Genomic DNA, 19132 nt, shown 5'->3' with positions numbered 1-19132 from the left:
TCCTACCCTGCCTGTCCCTTCCGAAGAGCCTGTAGCCACCCATGGCAGCACTCCAGTCATGGGAGTCATCCCACCACGTTTCTGTGATAGCAGTTACATCATAGCTTTCCTGCTGCACGATGGCTTCCAGCTCCTCCTGTTTGTTGCCCATGCTGCGTGCATTGGTGTACATGCACTTCAGCTGGGCTGCTGATTTGGCTCTTAGCTTGGGCTGTCCACCCTTGGGCTCCTTTCTGGAGAGCCCAGTTTCAACCCCTTCCCCCTTCAAACCTAGTTTAAAACCCTCCTTATCAACCCCGCCAACTTATGGGCTAGAGTCCTTTTTCCTCTGTTAGATAGATGCAGCCCACCTGGTATGCTGAAATTTGGCCTATAGTCAAAAAACCCAATGTTCCTCCGGTGGCACCAATCCCTTAGCCACCTATTGATGAGATAGGTTTTCCTATTCCTCTCCTCTACTGCAGGAACTGAGGCGAACACCACCTGTGCTCCTGTCCCATGAACTAATCTACCCACGGCCTTGAAGTCCTTTTTAATCACCCTGATACTTCTTCCATTAATGTCATTTTTTTGTTCCTGTCTTCATTTTTGATCAGTTAATAAAGTGTCAGCGTAACTTCTACTAATTTTGTGGACAAAATGAACAACAAAAATAAGCTACAAAATGTTGTGGGGGGAAAAAAAAAAAAGGACATCAAGCTTCCAAAATCAGAAGGAAAAAAATTCCCCTGAGTCCTTGGAGTATCCTGAAATAAGTATTGTCAGCATGTAGGCAATTATATTATTTCTAGGTTGACTTTTAGCAAGTCTTCCAATCTTGTGCTCACTTCTAGGTGCAGATGAGGAGGGAAGATGTTTTATTATGCAAGCCACCTGTATGTTCAGATAGAATATACGCCTCTTGCACCTGTTGTTTCTATCTAAAGTGGTCTCAAAGTCTATTTATATAATTTACAAAGCTGAATGTGTTACTTTTATTCCTATAATCTCAATTATATGTATTTCATCTTTTTGGGGTAACTTCCCTGTGACATTATGATTTTACAGCATTGAGCATGGAGTGTGTTTGGATCAGAATCTGACTGCATGTCACCAGACATGACTGTTTAAGTCTAGACATCTAATTTTTTACCTAGTTTACAACCTGTTAAAAGTAGTACTAAAAAGTAGCCTTAGTTTTGGTTGGAGAGGACGTTTGAAGGCCATCTGGTTTATCTTTCTGCATAGACTTGAAACTGAGTCCTGAGGATGAAAAAGGACAAGGATCCTGAAACATAAGGAATCTCTTTTATCAGGAGCTGAGTGAGAAGGGTGTTCCCATCTACAGAATAATTTATTATTTCAAAATCTGTTCTGCTCCTCCAGCTACTCCATCCTTCACTGGAGTAGTAGAAAGTAGTTGAGTTGAATTCTGTTGTGGTGGGTCCAAGTACAACACCCTTTTCTCCTGAATATTTTCTGAAAAGGAATTAATAGCTCTAAATGTAGAACTGAAAAAAGATACCCCTGAAGTTTAAAAACATGTGAGTGGTTTTGACATGAGTTCAGAGCAATAACTTGAATTTAGATGAATCACCTAGTAAGAAGTCTTGTTTCTCTTGGGCTGTGTGGTTACTTTTTTCTTACTATTTTGAAAATGAGGTGGGATTTATAATCACAAAACCTTTGACTGTGTAAATGACAGAGCGGTAGAAAAAAGAACAAAACAAAACAACAAAAACAAACCTGACCAAACAAAAAAGAACAAAACAACCTCAAACCTTCTCTCCTGAAGCTATTGGTTTGGCAGACTGCATTTTCTTTCCAAAGCCAGCTATTTCTATTGTGAAGCCTCTTTCCACTAAAAAAATATAATGTAAACATATTGTTGAAAAATACTGCCAGCAAACTTTCCTGTTTCTTCACCATGATAGTATCTTGGAGGAGAAAAATGTAAGACCGACCACATAGAACCTAAACAACATATTTTGAAATTCAGTTTGGATAATCTCATTTATTCTTTGTTTCCCTTATAAACAGTTATCATTTATTTGTCTGGATTTTATTAAATGTGGTTTGGTTTTTTTTACTTCTCTGAAACTAACTTTGGAAGTGCATGCCAGGATGGCTAAAGACTCTCATTAAGAAAGTCTTGTAGTTGTAAGGCAGTAACTAGGAGAACATGTCATGATTACAGCAGTGTTGTGGTACCTATTAGTCATGCAGGCAACTGGTTTCGTGGGGTACTTTATCTTGTGCATCTCAAGATAGAACTTACAGGGCATTTTTCAAAAATATTTCTCCTTTTGACCCTAGATTCTGCAATCAGGAAAATATTTAAATGTCTATGTAAGAGAAATCAGTAGTGATCCTCTGACCCATGATTATGATTTTTCCATTACACTCAGTCCCTTTTCCATTGCAGACTATGCCTAATTTCCTTTCCATGATCCCCAACAATCTATGTCATTCTGTCCAGAGATCTTTCCTCATTCTAAATAGTGATGCTCTATGTTACTTCCTTTCCATGGTGTGGTCAGTATAATTTCTGAATTATTTCTCAAAATGCTCCTTCCAGACTGTTTTTTTCTTAATTCTTCTCAGTTTCTGAGCATTTTTTTTTCTTTTTGCCAATAAATTTCTCTTAATACCTGTTTTATTTCCAGACCTTTGCAATTTTGTATCATTAGGAAATGCAGAAGTTTCAAGGTCATCATCCTCACCCTAATCCAACATCTCACTGAAGGAGGATACAAGGGCTTGATTAGGAAAAGATCTAAGTTCTATGTTTTGTTTGTGTCCAGTAACCATTATTTACAGTGAGTGTTTATATTTTTGTCATAATCGTTATTATTGGCACTGCCACATTGCCAAATACTGAATAAATGATACAGCATAATGAAGTTTATTTGAATATTAAAATTCTGTGCCCTTAATTCTTTGAAAAGAGTGGTCAAGGGAATAGATAACCGTGACAAAAACATCCATTTAAATTCATGCAATAGATCTAAAACTACCAAAATTTATAGTGCTGTTCAGATCTGTCCTTTATTTATCATGATAATAACAGTAACTTATTTTTATAGGACAATGTTCCATGAAACAGGGTGAAATGAATAGGACAATAATCCTTGTCCTAATTTTCAGTAACAGACCAAAGCAAACAGGTTTTTAAGGGATAAAATGTCCTTTTAAAATATGTGCCTATATCATTCTCCTCTTTTCTACAACCTTTGCCTTCACAGTGTTTTTGAAACGTTCTCTCCAGTGTTCAGCAGCAGACATCTCCTCTGTGCCAGCTTTTCTGCTTTTGTGCCCTTCTGGAACTCCAGAATGGGTTGCCTTTAAATTCAGTTCAGACATGTGCTTCACTTGATCTAAAGAGCAATCTCCTCATCTGGAAGGACTGTTTCACTTTGGGCAGGCTTTTTTAGTTTGTTTTCTTGTAAGTATAGGCATGTGTTAATGTGTTTTCAGAATATGCAGATCATGGTCAAGGCACACAACTGAGGACAGTGAGTAATATGCAGTTAGTGTGGGGAGTATCTAGAATCAAAATTGCCTAAATAACTTTGGTTCTGCCTTTCTGCTTGGTTTGGAGAGATTAAAATTCAATTTAGAGTATAAAGTCTCCACAACTGACCTACAACAGAACATAATTTACCAGGCTGGGAAGTCACTTAGCACCCTCAAAAACTTAAGTCATCCTGTGTTCAACATGGCTAACTTAGTAATTTGAGTAACTGGGTTAAAATCTTACTTTAAAACCTGGTGATTTTTCAGAAGTGGTGTGTTCCTTCAGCTTCAAATCGAGTCAGAAGACTGACAGCACTGATGAGGTACATTAGGCATCATTACTCTTCAAGTGAACAGGCTGTTTTGGAAGCTTCAAATGTGTAATATTAACAGCACTGACACCCTAGCCATCCTAGCCATTCTCTCCACTCTTTGCTTTTTGGGTTTTTTTTCCTCCTGTTCTTGGACAAAATATCAATTTTGTAAATGACAGAGGGGTAGAAAAAAGAACAAAACAAAACAACAAAACCCCAAACAAAACAAGAAAAACCAAACCAAACCAAACCAAAAAAAAAAAAAAAAAACAACAAAAAAAACAAACCAAAAAAACAAAACAAAACAAAAACAAAAAAACAAAAAAAACAACAAAACAAAACAAAACAAAACAAAACAAAACAAAAACAAAAAAAAAAAAAAAAAAAAAAACAAAAAAAAAAAAACAACCCCCAAACCTTCACTCCTGAAGGTAGAAGTTTTTGGTTTTGGTTTCTTTTTTTAATTATTTTTTGTTGTTGTTAAATGTCATTCAGTTCACTTGGAAGTATAACAAATATCACAGCCCTTAAGTACATTCAGTCATATTCTACTGTATAGCAATTAGAGGTCATGTGAGGAAGCAGGAGTGGGTAAACCTTCCAGAACTTCACAATGAAGGGAGATGGGAGTGCTTGTCCTTTACAACTGGAACACCCCGTTGTTTTGTAGAATATAAATCAGACATCTCAAGCAACACAAGATCCAACTGACAGACTGAAAAAGCAGTGGCAAGAGTCTGCAGAGTTGAAGACTAGCTACCAAATACAGAACTGAGGAGCATAAGCCCCATGACTATTTGTAAAGATAAATGGAAAGGAGTAGGGCATGGAAGAACATTGATAGCACATAATGCAAAATAAAGCCATACCTTTTGGGATGTATTACAGAAAAATGACTAGAACTTCAGAAACTTAACACTGAAGATACTTCCACATACACCATCTACAGTGTGAAGAACATAGCTTCAAACCAGACATTTCTGACACTTGACTAGCAGTTCTGTTATCTAAGAGCAGTAGGAAGCAATTATCACCTTAAAGACATCAGGAAAAAATGTCAAAAATTCCTTGCTTCTTAACTGAACAAAAATCAGCATGGAGTATTTCATTTTAGTACAGAATCATTAAGTCATTTTGCATGATCAAGCTGCTACTCTCCCTTACTTTATAATCAGACTTCTCTGATGGACTCAATTGCACAGCATCCCTATTGTCTAAGTTTACCATGAAAATGCATGATTAGAACCCTATGGTAATTAGGAGTACAGTTAAAAATGGAGATGAAAAAGTACACTGGTTGCAAATTTACAATTGGCATCAAGATGGACAGGACAAATCATCTAAACCTTGACTCCCAAAGTAGTTCAGTATCTGTTTAAAAAATCTGCAGGATTTTGGGTGCAGATAACAAATTAAAAATCATCTTGATTGAGTTTTGATGTTTGGCTCTTTTATATTTTAGCAAATGTTAACATTTTTTGTGTGCACTCACACATATGTATTTAATGTCTTTTAATCTTTTTGGGCTTGTTCATTTATTTGTTTGTTTTTAATGTCTGTTTGGGCTGAAATAAAAGGTTCAGTGACAAAGCATTCCCTTTAAGAAAAGAAAAACAAACAAACAAAAAAACTCACAAACAAACCAAACCAAAAACAACCAAACAAGACAAACAAACAAAAAGCCAAAACGAGTTCTTCTACTTATTTAATACTTCTAAAATATTTTGGGGTAGCAGTGAAACTGCTCTTGGTATAAAGTTTCATTTGGAAAATCACAATTTATGACAGAAAATTTTTCCTTCATACAAAAGTTATCTTTGCTTTAATGTGATTACTAGTCAGAAGTTGATTTCTTCTGGACAAAATGGAATTGACTATGTGAATAACATTTCATTATATTAATTGGATTTTCTGGGCATATCCATTACCTCCCTGTTTGTACATTTCCTTTTACTTCAGTGTTCTCAAGGGATTTACTGTTTATGACAAACTTTTTAATGCTTAAATCATCTTTACTGTTTAAATCATCATTAATGTCTCAAGCATCTTTGCAGACCAACACCTGCAATGACTAAATGAAAACATCCTGCTTTTTCATATGGTCAAGGCAAGCATTTCTGTCACTAAATGCCTCCCTGTGCTAAGCAGGAATACTGGGACAACATCAGAGAAGGAAGTAGGCCAGAAGCTGTCCTCCCATGGTAAAGGTACTTGTTCTACAGGATGTTACTTGGATCACTTTGGATTTGATTGATTGTCAAGTAATAAAATTTAGGATTTCATAATTGCCATACTTTTGAGTTAAATTCTTAAGTGGCTTAATATACTTGAGAACTGCCATATGTTGGTCAGAATTTGCAAGAAACTTTTTGCTACAATTTGGTCTGAATGGATTTCTTTTCTTTTTTTTTTTTTTTTTTTTTTTTTTTTTTTTTTTTTTTCTTCTTTTTTGGGGGGGTTGGTGGAGCGAGGATATAGATGATGGAAAAAAGCAGTTGTTTCATTTGTATGATAATACATGTCTTTCACAGACAGTGACAGGCCTAGAATAGAACGTTATTAGGTAACCTCCTGTCTATAGAGATTCTTTGAATACAATTCTTTTCCTACATTATTAAGTTACTGCTTTTGTTAAGCAACCAGTTTTGGTCAGTCCCACAAAACATTCTTCTAAAAAGGTATGACTGTACAATAGATCATTTCCTGTGAAGTTTAACTATTAAATAGTGCATTTTCATATTTAAAATAGAGGCAATCATTATTAGCTTTAATGCTTTACTCAGGCATAGTGGAAAAAAACGGTAAAAAGGAAACTTTTAAGGACGTACATAATAGTTCTTTTATTGTCCAAAGTAAAATCACAAGTTAGGATTATTTTTACTTAGCTCTAGCTATCTGAGTGTTAACCTCTTAGTTTAAACTGTCATCCAGAAACTTTGCTTGTCAATGGAAAGTGCCACTTAGAGGTAGTGATTCATCCCACCTATCCAGAAGGCAATCATAGGATGGGATGAATCACTCCCAGAGCTTCCAGTACTTTACCACTGACTATGGAGTGAGATTGAATTTAGTTTTAACTGGATACATAAAGATGTTTATAGGTATATGAGATAAATTTAAATTAAAGTGTTATGGAAAAGAAAAAAAGGAACTAATAAAGTTGTTTATTAATGTAATCTATTTCCCATTAAGACCTTTAAACCAATTTAATCCTTCTGATGGAATAAAAGGTAATTTGATTGTACAAGGATTTTGGTGACTCCTGTTAAGACCAGAAATGACCACTGCAGGTGGTTTGTACTGTATAGTCTTTATACTAACACCTACACAAGCAATTTTTTGGTCACTGCTTAATGTTGATGGAGAGGGATGGTTTCTTTGTATAAAACTGAACTGTTGAAGTTCAAAAATTAATCACTGGAACACTCCTAGGGACTGCAAAAGGCAGCTGTTACTTAATTGCATAAAGTGAAGAGAAATTCACAATAATGGGGAAATAGCTTTGGAAATATTGTGTGTACATAACTCCTCATGTGGCTAAAACTAAGTGTCAATGAAGTTAGCTAGAATATGCTTCATCATTGAAGTCTTGCTTCAGAAACTGCACAATGACAGCTAAAACTTTTTTTCTTTTTTTTTTTTTTTCTTTTTTTTTTTTTTCTTCTTTTTTTTTTTTTTTATTTGAATGCTCAGAAGAGATAAGAAAGCCAGAAGAAGAACAGATGTGTTAGAAGTGTGAAATGGATTAACATCAAAGCCCCCTGGGAAAATCTGAAACATGAAATGAAGGATCCTGAATGACAAGAGCTATTCAGAATGCATTAAAAGCTCTGCAGTGCATTTTGGTGCTGTCTGTGTGAGCAACGCAAGGCCCTGTGTGCTAGGGAGAGATGCTGATAACGAAAGCTCTGTGAACTTCAGGGAAATTCAGTTCATTGCTGAGAACTTACCTTGTGGTACAATTTGAATGAGAGAGAAAAAGCACCCAAACTAGTGATTGCCATGACTTATTGTCCCCACTGATATGAAATGAACATATAATTTAAATATTGAACTAGTCTGGAGATGAACCAGTAATGATTTAAAAATCAGAGACTATTTTAGTTATTTATTCCTTAGGTGTCTAAAGCTCTCCATTAATATTCATTAGTTGACAGATTACCATGGACAGAATATTTTGATGTACTTAAAATCAGAAAAGATAAACAAGAAGAAAACACTATAAGAGATATCTTCTCAATTTCTTGATTTTTATACAGAATCTTTGGAAGCAGATTATTTTTATACTAGACAAATTTATGTTCATAAATGGTTTCTGAACTGACAGGCACTGGTGTGCCTATAGTTATTGATAAAAAGAGTTAACCAATATTTGAAACCCGAGCTACACAGTACAAGTTACTACTGAACTTTTATTTCATCTAAGCTCAGTGAAATTCAAAGGTCAAACAATATAAAAAATATGTCAAGATTTTACCCTAACTTTACTACAGACTAAATTTACTGACTTTTCACAGTCCGCATCTCACATTCAGCATTTTGGACAAGCATCATCCCAATTGAAACACACAGAAAAGGGAAGCATCCTGGCTAGTTACAGTGGCTTGTGAGGAGGACTCAAAAGGACTTTTAGTTAAAAGATGCATAAAGAAATTTCTAGCACTTCATACAATACAAATGGCATTCATTCATGAGTATCTGCCTTGCACAGAAATCAAGACTTGAGTGAAAGTCTCAGGTCTTTACATTCTATTCCAGGGGATGTTTTCATCCCATTTCTGCTACGGAGCAAACAGGGATTTAAGCCAGACAACTTCAGTCAAAAAGGTGCTGCTTTAGTCATCTGCAGGTGTCAAGCTGGGTTAAAAACAAAAATAACAAAACCACCACACAAATAAAAGACGAATTTCTCACAGTCTGAAACACAGGCCAGTCCTCATTGCTTAGTATCCTCTTGGTGAAAAGGTTTCTTCCTCTGTTGATCTCTGCTTATTCCAGGACAGGTGCATCAGGGTTGGATACAAGTGAACTTATAAAGCAGTCAGTGCCATAATTTTATAGACTTGTCGGTTCATATATTGTCCAAAGTATGTCATGAGCTTTGAGAATTTCCAGCTTACCTGTGTATACCATCAACAAAATCCATTATTCATAGTCTAAGGTACACCCACCTCATCTTCCATATATGCAACTGGCTGATTCTTCCTTCTGAACTACTTTTCTGATCCTTTTTTTTTTTTTTTTTCTTATTTTACTTTATAACTTTTTTTTCTTTTTTTACTTTATAACTTTTTTTTACTCTTTACTGGCAGATCTTTTAAAAAAGTACAACCAGAGGACAATTCATTTTTATGCATTTAAAGTAAAATAACATTCTCTACACTGGAAATATTTAAGTTAGAAGAATCTATTCTAACAGCATATTAGTTTGTAAATCAATATCCCCTGTTGATTAATTTCCTAATAAAAAGTGCATGGGTCTGTATGCTCTGTTGTTCCAGGTTCAGTTGCATTATTGAACTAAACAATATGATTCTTCCACCCTTTATATTCACACAAATAATCTCATTGTATGTTCAGCATAACAACTGTTAAAATGAATGTTCTCAGAATGTGTATCCCAGCATAGAAAGTTTTTGGCACAGACAGAAGTTAAAATTTTAAATAGCATGTGTGAGAGTTGGACACATAGGGAGACGTTGATCTTACTTAATTTTAGAGTTATATAGCTGAACAAGTCATTTTTGCCTCCCTTTATAGTCAACAGAGAAAAATAAGCTGTATGAGAGAACCATTTGCCTGACGTTTTAAGGATCTCTTTAGGCGTTAAATGAATCACAGACTAGAAACTTTTATTTCTATCCAGTAACTGTACAGGGAGTGGCAAACTTAGCTTTAGATACCTAAAATTTTGATGACAGATTTTTATAAATTTGTCCTTGTATCCACCACTTTTAATGAAATTTAACCTTACCATGTCTACAGTATAAAACAGATGGGCTGTTTTAGATAGGATATAGAAAAAAAAAGATGTTATTTTGAACTAAAAAACTCCCCCAAACAAGTTGTTTTTTTTTTTGAAACACTGAGATAGAATTCAGACTACTGAAGCGCAAGTAAAAAGGCTGAGTTGAATGATGATAAGCAGTCCACAGAATTATTGCCTATATAGGTTTGCCATATAGTTAATACATACATTCTTCCAAATAGGAAGAATTTTGTGTCTGGGTATGTCTGGGTACATCATTTTGTTGAACTTTCTCTGTGGTCTTTTTGAATCCATTCTTTGCAGCTGTCCTTCAGTTTTTTACGGCCAAAATAAATGCCCTAGAGACCTGAATTTTTTAGAGACTAGAACCTTGCATCATAATTCCTGTGTACAACTCCAGTTGCACTTATATTTACACCAGTGTGTAAGACATATCTTCAGCTTACATCTTGTGAAACACTTTGTAGGCTAAAGAATAGTCCCAAGTATCCATGGCAGTTTGCAGGTAGAGTCCAAGTTTTTAAAATTAACTGTTAAATCTGATCAGAATACCTATTGGCTGCTATTGTAAGGGCTATTTCAGATTTACCCCTTTCTGAAAATCTAAATGGACAAAGATGTCTCAGCTTGGTTTTGCAAAGACAAAGTCATTATTCTGATTTTTTCAATGTAACAATGAAACTGAGAATGCATAACAGAACTAATGCTTGTTTTTCACATACTGAGTAAATTATAAAATAATTAGTCATGTTTCAGTTTAAATAACATGGAAAAACTCCTTTAATTAAGATTCTTAATTAATAGTTGAAAGATGAATCAATCAATAATTATAACTATCATTATAGGGTGTAATTGTGCTTAATTGGAGGGGCTGATTAATGATCAGACTAAACCTTTCAAATTCTCGCACTTGAAATGGTGGGAAGTGATGGATTCCAACCCATAGAGCTAGAAAGAAATCTAAGAATCATAGAAGATAATTTGTTCAGATACTTGGCCACAACTGAAAACATATGATTGAAGTGCAAGAAGGATTTCCATTGTTAGAGATGTATAATATTGTATCAGTAATGTATACATGATTTTGATTAGTGAGCAAAATATTCTTCAGAAGTTCTTAAGTAATAGCTTTTCTGGAAAGAGCAAGTCCTTTTTTCTTAATCCAAACTGTAAATTTCCATACATGTAAGTACAGCTCTTTATACCTCTGCTTTGATTCTGTGTAGTCCTGTAGGTCCCCAACATTCCTTATACACAACACCAACAATCTGGAGTCATAACTGTGTGTAGGACAATAGCTCTCCCATATATAAGTGCATTAGGTGTGCTGTACCATGCATAATTGTGTAATGCACTCCAGCTGTCTCTTATGTCCACAAGGCTTCAGAGGTGAATCTGTCCTCAGCTCACATGTTTGGTGGTCTTGTTCTCACTGAAGACAGCATAAGTTTTCAGAAAAAATAAAAGGAATCAGGCAAGTTTTCGAACACATTTTAACTTAATATTTTTTGTTGCATAAATTCAGTAGCCTACAGATTAGGGCAATCTCTAGGATGCCCATCTTCAGTCAGAGGTGTAGTGGTTCCTTTGACAGAAGTATTTCAGTTTTACACCAGTCCCAGGAATGTCTACAGTAATATATTGTTGCTCATTGTGATGTGATGCATGGACAGTAGCATCGATGGACTTCATTTATTGCAGCCTAGTGACTAAGGACTTGCCAGCCACAGAAGAGGTTTGCAGTATGGTTTCTGCTTTAGCAGCACTTTATGATTTTTTTCTGAATAGTGTCTATTGTCAATCTTCTTGCAGTCTAGCACCACCGAGTTAATCTGCTTAGTCATTTGGGGATGAAGAAAAAAGTAGAAACATGAAAAATTAAACTATTAAGTGAGGTTTTAACTATATCCTTTATTCCCCCTTCAGCTATAGAGAAAAAACTCCAGAGAGAATACTGTACTTTAACACACTGAAATACTGTTAAAGATAATAATAAATGTTCCCTGGAACAGAAAAGCAAAAAACATCCTTTCAGAAGTTAGAGGAGAAGGCCCTGGACTGCTGTGGTTGCTAATTCACTTTCCTCCAGGGAAAGTGAGGAAAACCTGCAAAACAACAGTGGGAGAAAAGGCAAAAGAAGGGAATAAGCAGAAAACTCAGCATACCTACAAAATAAAACTTCCTTTTCTGATGCTGACTCTACTTTCCAACCTGGAGAAAGACAGTCATTGCACTTATTACTGTTAGCACTCTAAATCTCTGTACTCATCTTAGGTTGTTCAAGATGCTGCTTTAGCTGCCTTTGAAGTCATCAAATCACAGCAGTTTTGTGAAATAAAATATCTTGTTGGGCCAACCCAAACTGTTGCTTTACGAAAGATAAAAGTTCTAGCTCATAAGAGAGAGGAAAAGTAAGGGTTGAAAGGGATAGGATAAATTAAGGGGTGAAAACAGAAAACAAACTTGTATATTGCACACTTCTGGGACTTGGTTGAGACTGCTGATGGACCATTCTCTGAGCCATTTTTCCTGACCCAGTTTGGAGAGACTTTCTCTCAAGGAAAACACAGCTATGTTATAAAAAATCTCTGAGTCCCAAAAGTGGAGGTTGTCAATTTGGTGTAGTTTGGAGGAAAGCACATGTTTTGGCTGCTTTCTCTTTGCCTGTTGTGGAGTGAGATGAAACATATCAACTTTCAGGACTATCACTCTCAAGAGTGCATTTATTGAATGTCTTTCGGAAAGTTCTCGGCATAATTGCAGTACAAGGTGGGTTTCATTACAATGACTCTGAAGTCCTAATACACAGTCACTCATCCTGCAACACATAGTCAAAGTCAGCTTTCTTTTGGCAAAGATAATTGGATTAGACCCTTACAGCTTGATCTCAAAAAGCTCTAAGAACTGGGGTGATAACGGAGCAAGAGATTTAATCGGTAGTTCAAGTTTAATCATGGTCCTGTGGATTTCAGTGAAAGCATGCAAATTTACTGTAGCTCAGAGTCTGATATTCTTTATACAAGAAAACAATATAATTGTTGTTCTTCACTGCAATGCACAGCTCTGCAAAACAAAGAACTTAGAAACAGAGGAAAATAAAAATCTTACTCCCAAACTAACTCACAGAGCTATGTTATAGGTCAACTTAAATATATTAATATTAGTACTGGAAGTATTTGCTGGCACTGAGGCGAAGTGGCACAAAAAGGCTTGTCTACATAGTGTTAAATTATTTTAACCTCAAAAAATGGTGAAAATAACCAAGTTGTTGACTGGGAATGTCCCCAGTACTTAAATAGTCCTGACTAGTCTCAGTAATTCTGAGAAAGACTAGTTATTCCCTGAATTAGCCATACCACAGACTCTTTAATAGTATTGATACCTGGGAACATTCCTGAAGACATTAATTTATTACCATAGGTAACACCTTCAATTGTTCTTTACACCAGAGAAGACAACAGTCAGATACTTGCTGAAAGCAGAAACTCAGAAGATAAAGATGTATCTCAGACTACATTGGAATAATCTACATTGGTATGAACTGTAGAACAACTGAAAATTATTGTTTTACTTGTCTGTGAATCTCAGGAACAGTGTTGTCATGATGTACAGCTGTAGGAGAGGTTCACAGATGCAGCCATGGTTAGAGTGAAATCCAGTAACTTGCTAAAGCTGGAAGAGTTTGTAAACTCAGCTACATGGGAGAAAGCTCAGAAAAGCAAAAGGAAACGCAGAGGTGAGACATGGCTCCTTGCACCATCCTTTCCAGGAACTTCTGTCTAAAGCTGGTAGAATTAATTTCTGATGGTCTTGCTGAAATATTTTTTCTACTAGTACAAAGCACCTGTGTCCTGTTTCAGGTGAGGTTAGACCATGATGCTGGATCATCAGAAATGATGGGAAATGATGGGAGATGATGAGTTTGTTTCTCTAAATGAGAAAGACTGTGTTTGAAGCAATACCTTATATTCCTGCTTCCAAACTTAATTTCTGAGGTGCATTTCTCAAGGTATTATATCAATAACAATAGACCTTTGGACCATGGGAATTATGTCCAATGGCTGTATTCAGGGATGTAATAAAACACCATTTCAATTTGTAATGTTTTTCCTGGGTATCAATATACTTAACATAGTCTTTTACACCTTGTATCTAAATGGTAACAGTGGACTTGTCTGGATTTATTACAGAATCATGGAACAAAGAAGAAAAAAGCAGGCATTGCTCTGAAGGAGCCATCTAGGTTCCTAGTTTCTGTTAAGTTGTTGTGTGAAAACAGTCTACCATCATTTTATGAGAAGCTCAGTCCAGTAGGCACATGGATGTGCTAGACAAAGAAAACCTAGTTTTTGAATCCCATTGGGAATTTTAGCTTGAAATAGATGCTGGAAAGTTCCAGATTTAGGTTATATTATGGCAGAAATACATGCATCAAGGGAAATTTAGTAAAAAATTCAAGAATCCATGAAATATATAGATCATTCCAAGAGCAGATGGCCACGAGTCAGAGTAATGAGTATATGGGATGCAAGCTAAGTGGCAGTCAGTACATCATCTAAATCCTTTTCTGCATCTGCCTTTTAATCTCTTTGGTTTTCAGTTCTCCATCTGTAAAATATAATACTTAGCTTCTTTCATACTTTGTTATTAAGAAAAAAAAACTCACATGGGGTAGTGCTATGTTTTGCTGCATCTTACAAATGAAATGGTGATCCCTACCGGGGCCCCTCGGCACTGCTGCTGTATAAATATATTCATATCTATGGCTGTCACAGATGGAGAATATTGACTGCAGGTGAGGAATAGGTAGCCAAAGCAGATTAACTCTTAGGCAGTGAGTATCCTGTTTTCCAGTCCTTTGTAAAATGGAAAAAGTAGAAGAGAAAAAGAAAATGTCTGACACATAAGATGAATCATTTCTAAAAGAAATTGTTTCGAAAATTTCTCCACAATGCATCAGCAGCCTGTGTGCAAGCATCACTTTATTTTTCCTCTCTTACTGTTTTTTACAAAAATTCATGCCAGTGAAAGATGCAGAATTGACATTCTTAAATCCCACTTTTATTCACAGAAAAGATAAAGCAAAGTCAGAAAATATTCAGGTTTCCTCACTTTTTCAGGCCAACATGCCTTCATTTAACCTGAAAGGAGAGCTCTATGGGAGGGAAAGGCAGTTTAGTCATCATTCTCATTTTATCCTCAACCTTGATGTTGAAATTATTGCCCTGCGAGTTAAGCAGGATACTCTGGTTTATGTATGATACAAGCAGCTGTTCTCTCTGCTGATTCTGTCCGACTTGTTTCACATAGACTAACATACAGTCTTCTGAAAACTTCTTTCAGTGACTTCCAACCAGAACACAGTTGTGAGTCCATAAAATCCTGAAACAGTAAACATTGGTTTAGGGGGCTACACAGTGCAGTAGCAGTCTCCCAAAGCTGCCTTGCCCCAACATGCTCTGTGAGATAGTTTCTAAGGGGCACAAATGAAATTTGTTTTTTTGTGAAGGCCACCAGCTCTCAACTGCTGTCAGTGTAATATGGTCACTAAATTCCCAAAGACAATATTACTGCAAATCACCTCAAATGTGCTGCAGGCGGTAGAATGATCCCATAATCAAAGAGCTAGGTCTTCGAGGACAAGTTTAATTACTTTAATCTATACAGCCTGGAAAACATAATGGTTAATGGGGTAATCTACTGAAGTATGTGGAATTTTAAATAGTATAGACTATGCCACTGTATGACACTACTCTCAGAACAGCAGAGATGATAAAACCAAGAGCATAAATGGTGACTGAAGAAAGCCTTAGATGTTCATAAATCAATAATTGATAAAACGTACTCTTGTGTAACTAAGTAGAATTTTATGTTGCAGGTAGAATAAACTGATTACATGATACTATAGTTCTCAGTGGAATTATGGAATGAGCTCCATTCATTCACCCTAATTGCTGCATATTTGTATACAAATGGCTGAAACGGTTCTATCAGTTTTGTAGCCTATAAAACTGCAAGAAAATCCTGCCCTTTGAGTCCACAGATGAAAGCCATGATATTTTCCCAGCATGGGGCTCCCTGCTCCTGGAAAAGCTGAACATCAGCAGATACATAGAGGTTGATGTTCTCTATGCATCTGGCCATTAAAGATTTCAAAGCACTTTTCTCATGGGTAGAGGTGTTAACCCCTCTGTCCTGGCTAGATTCCAACCTGGGTAACAAGCCACCTGGACCAGATGCTGAGGGAACTTAAGGATGAAGTGGTTGGGCTGCTAACAGAAATGTATAATCTTTCATTAACATCATCTACTGGAGATGTTTTATTTCTCTTTTAAAAACACATTAGGGATGATCCTGGGAATTACATACCTGCAAGCCTTACTTCAGCAAATAGACTGCAATGATAATTACAAGTAGTATTATAAAAAAATCCTAGATAAGCATGATATCTTACAGACAACGAAATATGTGTTGTGTTAAAGAAAACCAAGCTTCTTTAATTTACAAGAATTATTCAAAAGTGTCAAATAAATATTGGATAAAGGAGGACTGGCTGACATAATCTATCAGGACTTTCAAGAAGCTTTTGAGAAATTCTCTTACAAAAGGCTGCTAAGGATGCTAAGCCATCATGGAATGCGAAGGAAAACACATAATGGGGACAAAAATGGCTAAGAAACTATGTAAAGGAAGGGGAATAAGAGCTTCATTTTTAGAAGGATTTGGCAGGAACATTTGATCAGTGTTCAGTTTTTACAGTTTGGGTGTGGGTGTTTGGGTGTGGGGTGTTTTGTTTTGTTTTGTATCTTATTATTGGTTGCTAATTGAGAAAATGATTAATGGATTTTTTTTTGTGGCATGAAATAAAAACAATTCATTAGTGTTACATTTGAGAGAGAGAGAGAAAATGGTTACATTTCCACAAAGTAAAGGTAAGTTTTTAAAAGGAAGCTTGTCAAGTCCTGTGATAATGTAGTACGGGCACATGTGATAGTCAGCATTTCAGGACCTTTACCAGTTAAAGGGCACCTGTTAACGGCAATAGATATTGTTAGATCATAGAATGCATTTTTTGTATTGGAAGAGACCTTGGAGATCATAATGGTTCCAACACCCCTACCACGGGTAGGAAGACCTTCCACTGGAAATCTTATTGCATTATATGAGTTCAAGGTGGTAACTTGTTAGAAGAGCAACAGGAGCTTAGGCACTGAATTTCAATATATAACTCTTATAAAATATAATTAATTTTGCCTCCATATGTGCAAGCCAACCTCCACATGTGGTTGGAATTAGTGTTGGGAGTGCATATAATGACCATCTTGGAAGAGCAGAGCATCTACAACACTGAAGTCACATCTCCTGAAGTAAAGGCTTCTGATTTTCAGGCTGTGATGAACTCACAGCAGTGTTGTGTTTTGAAGCGACAGAAAGAAGTTTTCAGAAGACTGTTCATTGGCCTATGTGAAACAAGTGTGACAGCATCTACAGAGAATATAGGTGCCTGTATCATGCTTAAACCAAAGTATCCCACTTAACTCGGGATAATATTTTCAGCATCAAATCTAGATGACTCAGACGGTACTACCCAAGTTTTTGGTGTACTAAAGTGAGAGTCTAGCTTTGGTGCTATACTGGGAGATGTAAGAACATTGGCAAAGCTTTGGGGTGCCTGTAAACCGTAAGTCTTCACCAGCTTATATTTACAAGGTACATTTGACCTTTACTTGACCAAATCTTTAAAGATGTAAATTAGTCTTGTGAGAAGTTTTGATTGTTTAACTCAGATTTCCTTGTTTCTTCCAAGGCCCTTTCCAGGACTTTGCAGAGCTGGGCTATTATGTGAGGCTGCAGCTACCTATGCTTTCTCTTGCTATGTGCCTACCCTGCATATTCCCTATCTGTTCATTTGTACGGCAGAATGAAAGTCTACAGAGAACAGAAATAGAAGGGTGACATAGTCTCTGTCACTCCAAACAGAAAATGTTCCAGTGATATTTTTTTTCACACCTTGTAGAATTTCAATTTTCCCTTTAAAACATGGATTAAACAACATTACCAAAAACATATGCTTCTGTGTCAAGCATTTCACTTATTCAGGAATCTAGAGGCAGCTGGAGAGTTCTCACTGCCAAAGTGACTTCAGCAATTGTCTCTTTCACTTTTAATTGGAAACATGTTCGTTTCAGGAGTAGGTGTGGATAACCAATATGTGGTAGTGTTAATTTCCCTTGCCATCCAGTATACATATGTCCTAAGTGACCGTTCTTAAATAGCTTGAGGAAAATTATCTGAATCCACTGCCAAACTGTCCTGTGCTCCTGTAAGTTTATGATTTGCCATGGCACAGGTTTCATGTGCTGATTAAAGATGAGAGTGGTCAGCATAAGATAAGACATCACCGCTCTTTTGCTTCTTGTGAGACCTGCACTGAGCTGCACCAGAGTCTTATGGATGACTTACTGAAGCAGTGGGCCTTCTTATTACATTAGCTTTAACCATTACAAAAGCACAATTCCAATATTTTTTTCCTTGTGGATGTTTCCTCTGGGTTTTATCTGTCATGTAAATTGTCTTCCACCTACTACAGTGCTTAAAAAATCTAGCATTAGATTACAAACATTATGGCATCAGTCCCCCTCCTTCCCTCTTTCCTTTTTCTTTTTCTTTGAGGGGGTGAGGGGAGGTGTGAGTTGGTGATGTCATGCTTTCTAGTAGGACCTTACTTGAAGGCAAAAACCAACAGGTCAGATCTCAGAGTTTTTCACAGCTTTTTGATTCCCAAACTCAGTTTCTGTAGAAATGTTTGTTTCACTTCTTCCAAAATCTCCCTTCCTTTATTCACTTTAAACAGCTGACTGAAACAAGCAAACAGAATTCAATGCATATTAATAGGGTAAGTTTTCTTGTGAGAGACACGTATGACCTTCTCTTTGAAACTACATAAGTGGGTAAAACCTTAAGATTGAAGGTTATTAGTTTGTCAAGCAGGACCAACTCTGGCTGTGCCATTGGGCTAAGTGCATTGAATATGTTCTTTGATGCATTGAATCAAAGGTGCCTCATCACCTAGGACTTAGCTACAAGATGCCTGTGGCCAAGCTTTGATAAACTTGGAATATTTCTCTGCTGGGTGAAGAACTGGCTGGAGGAAAAGGCCCAGAGAGAGGTGATGAATGGTGCTCCATCCAGCTGGTGGCTGGTCACAAGTGGTGTCCCCCAGAGATCAGTGTTGGGCCCAGTTCTATTTAATATCTTCATTGATGATTTAGATGAGGGGATTGAGTGCACCATTAGCAAATTCTCAGACAGCACTAAGGTGGGGGGGACTGTG

At 36.4% G+C, this 19132-nt stretch overlaps 1 long non-coding RNA gene across 1 annotated transcript in view; it reads right to left on the bottom strand.

The window, feature by feature from the left end:
* The window catches only part of LOC139790008 (uncharacterized), a 349447-nt gene that overhangs the window by 191128 nt on the left and 139187 nt on the right, over positions 1-19132 (bottom strand). The window lies entirely within an intron of this gene.

This window comes from Heliangelus exortis, chromosome Z (genome assembly GCF_036169615.1).
Source record: "Heliangelus exortis chromosome Z, bHelExo1.hap1, whole genome shotgun sequence".
NCBI classification, from domain to species: Eukaryota; Metazoa; Chordata; class Aves; order Apodiformes; family Trochilidae; genus Heliangelus; species Heliangelus exortis.
The sequence above is the reverse complement of the archived record's forward strand: the minus strand, read 5'-3'. Positions and strand labels throughout refer to the sequence as shown.